A 6000-nucleotide genomic window follows, 5' to 3' on the forward strand; every position below is an offset into this window, starting at 1 on the left:
TAATTATTCCTAGATATGGATTACCTATTAGCATAGGGTCAGACAGTGGTCCAGCATTTATAGCAGAAACAGTTCAAGTTGTACCTAAGGCTTTAGGAATCAAGTGGAACCTCCACGCTGCCTACTGGCCTAAGAGTGCAGGTCAGGTAGAATGTATGAACCAGTCTTTAAAGCAGACTCTGTGAAAGCTCCACCAGGAAACTGATTCTCCGTGGCCAGATCTTCTCCCTTTAGGTCTTTTCCAGTCCAGGTGCACTCCGTATACTGATGGCCTAACCCCTTTTGAAATATTATATGGGAGATGACCCCCTCTAACACCTTGGATAGATTTGCAGGTTAGGGGTGACCACACTTTAATTCAGCAATTGCAAGCTCTTCAGAAGACCCTTACTTCTGTCCAGCAATGAGTATTAGAGAGGCGCCCCATTACCATAGTGACCTTCATGCATCCCGTCAGGCCTGGGGACCAAGTCCTCATTAAGGTCTGGAAAAAACAACCCCTAGGGCCACTATGGGAAGGTCCTCATACTGCTGTTCTCACTACCACAATGGCTGTAAAGGTTGCTGGCGTTGCTGCTTGGATTCATCATTCCTGAGTCAAACCCTACATCCTACCAACTTCTGAAGAAAAGCCCAGTGGATCCGGACCAGCAGAACAGTCGAACTCAGCCCTTCCCCGACAATCGGAGCAACTCAAGAAAAGAAAATGACTGAACAGTGTTCTGCTTTATACCTAACCTTAGCCAACTCAGTTGTTACCTTATTTGCCATAGGACTTGGTACTGTTGCCCCAGACGACTGGGGCCTCTGGGAAAGGGTGGCTCTCGGATTCCTCTACATTAGCTGGTGTTTAGTGTTTGAGCTGACTCACTGTCTATTCAGCCTCTTGCCCGTGGCAAGTTGTTAGACAAATCTCCACAATATTTAGTAAACCTGACTGGAAGATTTCTTATTTAGCCTTCTGGGCAAGCCTCACCCTTTGCTTACTTATGCCATTCTCATTGACTCCCTTGCATTTTCAGCGGGCTCTGGCCACATCCTTGCCGAGAGGAACTGGACTAGAACTGATAAAACCCACTCACGCCTGGAGTTGGGGACCTGCAAGTTAAAGGGAAATTGTCCCTAGTTAAACAACTGCAGGCACTCCAGAGGACCCTAGCAGCTGTTTAGAAAAATGGTCCTAGAGCGCCACCTAATGTCAATAGTTGCTCCCTTGCACCCTATGGGGGGCGCGGGGGAGGATCAAGTTTTAATTAAGGTCTGGAAAAGACAGCCTTTAGGCCCTTTGTGGGAAGGTCCTCACACTGTTATTTTCACCTCTCCCACTGCAGTCAAAGCCACCAACATCGCAGCATGGATCCACCACACCAGAGTGAAGCCCAACCCCTCTTGCAGCCCATCTCAGGGGACAGCTGGAGAACAACCCCAGGTGGCTGGCGTTTCATCCAGCTCTTCGGGATAGGAGCTGACCCAGACCTCCGGGTCTGGTTCATCCTTGCTCTCGTTCTCCCTGCTACCACAGCCCCACTGCCTTTACAGTTCTGCATCATCGAGACGGGGACGGGCCGCCTAACAGTGGAACAAGACTGGAATACTACAGAGCAATCGCTGACCTTCAAACTCCATCTTGAAGACTTCTTTCCTCACAACTGCAGGTGGCACAGAAACCTCTATTTCTGTTCCAGCCGAAAACCCAGCAAACACTGTTACAGTGCCAAGGACTATTCTTGCCCCTATTGGGGCTGTGAGGACCTAGGCCTCTGGGCCGTAGGAGGATACTGGAAAATCATCCAAAGATTCCTAAAAGCCGCCTATGCTGATCAAGCCGGGCAAGACAGAAACTCCCTTAGACCTGACCATTACAAACCCAACAGATGATACTTGGACTGGCGCAGGGCACCTCTGGGGACTGAGGCTTGCAGTCTTTGATGAACCAGACTCTGGAAACTTCTTCACAATCCAAGGGAGACCTACCACTCCTCGGTTCATAATTCCCCACCTCTTGGGGTTACAACCAGCCCAGCAAGAGCCCCGCCAGACTGACCAAGTGTCAGCTCTCTGGAACTGGAGCCCAACTCTTAAAAACAGTACCTCAGCCAAGTCACTCTCGTCACTCCCAAGTGTTCCTGTGGAACTACCCGGCTTCTTTGGACTTGTGAAAGCCACACACCACCCACCAGGCCTTAAACCAAAGCCAGCCCAGAATTGCTGTAGACTGCTGGCTTTGTTACTGGGCAAGACCTCCCTTACACTGGGTGTAAGACTCAACCCAACCAGCACCAGCAGATGCGAGAAAATAGACACTGCTGCTCTTTTCTTGACAGAGGAGGTTCTTGGAAATGGTACTTGCATCAATGCTCCCGGTTCCCGCACCTTAAAAGCTTCTCAGGTCATCCTTGCTGCATCCATCTGTGCTCAGACCATCCAGCACTCAGACTGCTACTTCCGAGCCCTGAATGGTTCCAGATTTATTTGCCCTACAGGCATCTCATTATGTCTCTCCAAAGATGACCTGACCTCAGGGCCTTGCATACTGGTCCAAATTGTTCCTCAAGTGACTGTCTATCGAGGACAGGAAAGTAGCCAGCTCTTCCTTCCCTCCTACAAGTCTCGAATGCGAAGAGCATCCGTTCTTCCCATACTAGCCGGAGCTGCCCTAGTGGGATCGCTTGCCACTGGGGTAGCCGGACTCATCACCAGCCACACCAGACTTGCAACTCTATCCTCAGCTGTCAACCAGGATCTGCTAGCCTTACATAAAACAATTGAAGGAATGACCACTCAAATGGAGTCCTTGCTGAAGTAGTCCTGCAAAACAGAAGAGGCCTAGACCTCCTCCTCATGAAGCAGGGAGGACTTTGTGCTGCCCTAGGTGAGAACTGTTGCTCCTATGCCAACCGAACCAGTGTCATCCGAAACACTCTACAGACCATAAAGGACTGCACAGAACAGCGGCAACACGACCAGCAGAAAAGCTCTTCGTGGTACCAAAATATGTTTGACTGGAATCCATGGCTAACCACTTTAGTGACTAGCCTCACTGGGCCCTTGCTGCTTCTCTTTCTAGCAGTAACTGTCCTTCCTTGTATACTGCGGTATATTACTCAATGCCTAAAAGCTAGTATTGTAGATACCCAACTCCTTATCCTTGCCACTAAGCCCCTCCTGGAAACCAAAGTTTAAAAACCCTAACTGTAGTCTCTAGACGTCCCTAATAGGTTTAGTCCAGGGAATAGAGGGGGGATTATGTAGAGGCACCAGATATTCCTTGTAAAAAGTTGCAGAAGTCTACTAAATATGTAAATATGTAGGGGCTTCAGATGTTCTCTCTAAGAAGTAGCAAAGGCCTGCTAAAAGCCTTAAAAGGGAGGAATGTTGCAGCCACTCGGTGATTTACAAGCTAAGAGACCCCAGCCACCACATTTCTTCCCATAACCCCTATGTCCTCCTATTTGCTTGTGACTTGTTTATAACATTTGAAAAGTTATATTTTACAGGATATCTGCCTTTTGAAGATAGATTGTTTTACAGAGAAGCTGCGCTGCTGCCTCCAGAGATAACTTTATGGTCCTTTGAACATTTGGCCTTGAGAACTCCTGTTCCTGCTTGGCACCTGCAGCTCTGTTCTGCTCCCCCCTCTCTGCCCTGCTTCGCAAAGCTGCTTCCCCCTGGAGGAGGAGCAAAACCCTATATAAGCCTTGCCCTATCCACATTCGTCGTCTTCGGTGCCATTTTGGAGACTTGGTCTCAGCCTGACTACCGGCAAATAAACCTTTTTGCTTACTTTATACACTGCTTCAGAGTGTTCAATCTCACCTATGCAGCCACAACAAGGCTATTTACAGCACTTGACTATTGTAAATAATGTTGCCATGAACACTGGGGTGTGTAGGTTCTTTTGAATTGGTGCTTCAGGAGATTATAATAATATATTCTTGATATAATGATGTTACAGTTACTTGCACTCTAATGGGGGCAGTCCTGAGCTGGACAGTGGTTCCTGCCAGTGGGAAGAGAGCTTCATTCTGGCTGATGTGCACTCACGCAGTCTTGGGGCTTCCTGAGGGCAGGAACACACTCCAGGGAGGGAGCTCACCCCCTATGCTATGCAGGGACTTCTTTTAGAATAATGTTTCATCCAAGCAATAGGAAGAAAAGGTTTTGAACTTGCTCAGCTTGAAAAATCTGAGGGTCCCGGGCCCAATGGAGCTGCCAGCTGGGTGAGTGGTGAGACGGGGACACCTGGAGGGGGCCTGGGGCAAAGGGCCCTGAGGAGGGAAAGGAGCGGAATAAGATGTGCGTCAGCCTGCAGGGGCAAAGGAAGTGACTGTGGCTTAATAAACCAAGGAAAGCTGGCAGAAGTGTGAAGAGTGCAGGGGGAGGGACACCAGTGTCCCGGGGAACCCAGACATCCAGGAGCAGGGCAACCTTCCTTTTTTTTTTTTTTTCTTGTAAAGTTGGTCAAAATCTTAAAACACAAATTAACCAACAGCTACTGCCAAGGACATTGTGAAAAGGTGTCTGGGGTGAGGAAATTGCCCTATGGCGGGGAGGTTCCGCTCCAGTTGGGTCAGAGATGAGGTTTCCTGAGGCTGGACGCTGGGGGCACAGGACAGAAAGGGCACGTCCTGGTGGGGGCCCCTTCAGCTTGGGTGACCATAGTTCCCTTCTGAGACCACTGAGATTCTCAATCCCTGCCGGTGGCATGGGAAAATGATGATTTAAAAAGGTGACATTTATGCAGCATTTAGTATGTTCTGTGCCCCATCTGTATAGTCTACACAGGTTCACTCACATACAGTGCTTGCTTGATGAACTAAGACAGAGAAAGACAAGTCCTGTATGATCTCACTTATATGTGAGATCTATCTTCACCCTCCAGCTTCCTGCAAGTGTAAGGTGTAGAGCTAGTGATGTATTGCTGAATGATTAGCACAATAAGGTGTTAGCACATACATCCCCTCAGATAGTTACATTTTTTAGTGTGTGGCAGGAACTTTTAAAATCTACTCTAAGCAACTTTTAAACACATAATACAGTATTGTTAACTGTAGTCACCATGTGTACATTAGATCCTCAGAATTTATTCATTTTATAAGTGGAAGATTGTACCTTTTGAGAACCCTCACCTATTTCTCTACAGCCTCTGGCAACCACCAATTTGTTCTCAGTTTCTATGAATTTTGTTTTTTAATATTTTTATGTGAAACCTAATAAAGCTGAACTCATAGAAACAAAAAATAAATGGGTGGTTTCCAGGGGCTGTGGGAGGGGAAATAGGGAGACAGGTTAAATGGTACAGACTCCCATTATGTGGAGAAAGGCCTGGGGGCCTAATGCACAGCACAGTCGGTATAGCTCATAATGCTTGAAAGTTGCTAAGAGAGTAGAACTTAAATGCTCTCACCACAAAAAAAGAATGGGTAATTATGTGAGGTGATGGAGGATTAGCCAACCTTATGCGGTGACCCTTTCACAACATGTGCTGAATGGACATCTCACCATCATGTTGTACTCCTTAAGCCTACACAATGTTGTATGTCAATTCTATCTCAACAAAACTGGGAAATCAGCCATGAAAAAGAAGGGAACCTTACCATTTGGGACAACATGGATGGCCCTAGAGGGCATTGTGCTAAGTGCAATAAGTCAGACAGAGAAAGACAATACCATATGATTTTACCTGTATGTGGAATTTAAAGAACAAAATAAACAAACGGTCAAAACAGAAACAAACTCAAACACAGAGAACAAACTGATGATTGCCAGAGGAAGAGGGTAACAGGACTCAGTGAAAAAGGCGAAGGAATTGAGAAACATAGATTGGCAGTTACAGAATAGCAACAGGGATGTAAAGTACAGCACGGGGAATATAGTCAATTACATTATAGTAACTATGTAATATAGGGAGGGGCATGAAAACTAAACACATGGACCAAGATGAAGCCATTTTAGACTTAGAGTCTGCTAAATGCCATCAGATATGAAACTTAGTTAACT

The sequence above is a fragment of the Furipterus horrens genome, unplaced genomic scaffold (assembly GCF_987537825.1).
Source record: "Furipterus horrens unplaced genomic scaffold, mFurHor1.1.pri manual_scaffold_10, whole genome shotgun sequence".
NCBI lineage: Eukaryota > Metazoa > Chordata > Mammalia > Chiroptera > Furipteridae > Furipterus > Furipterus horrens.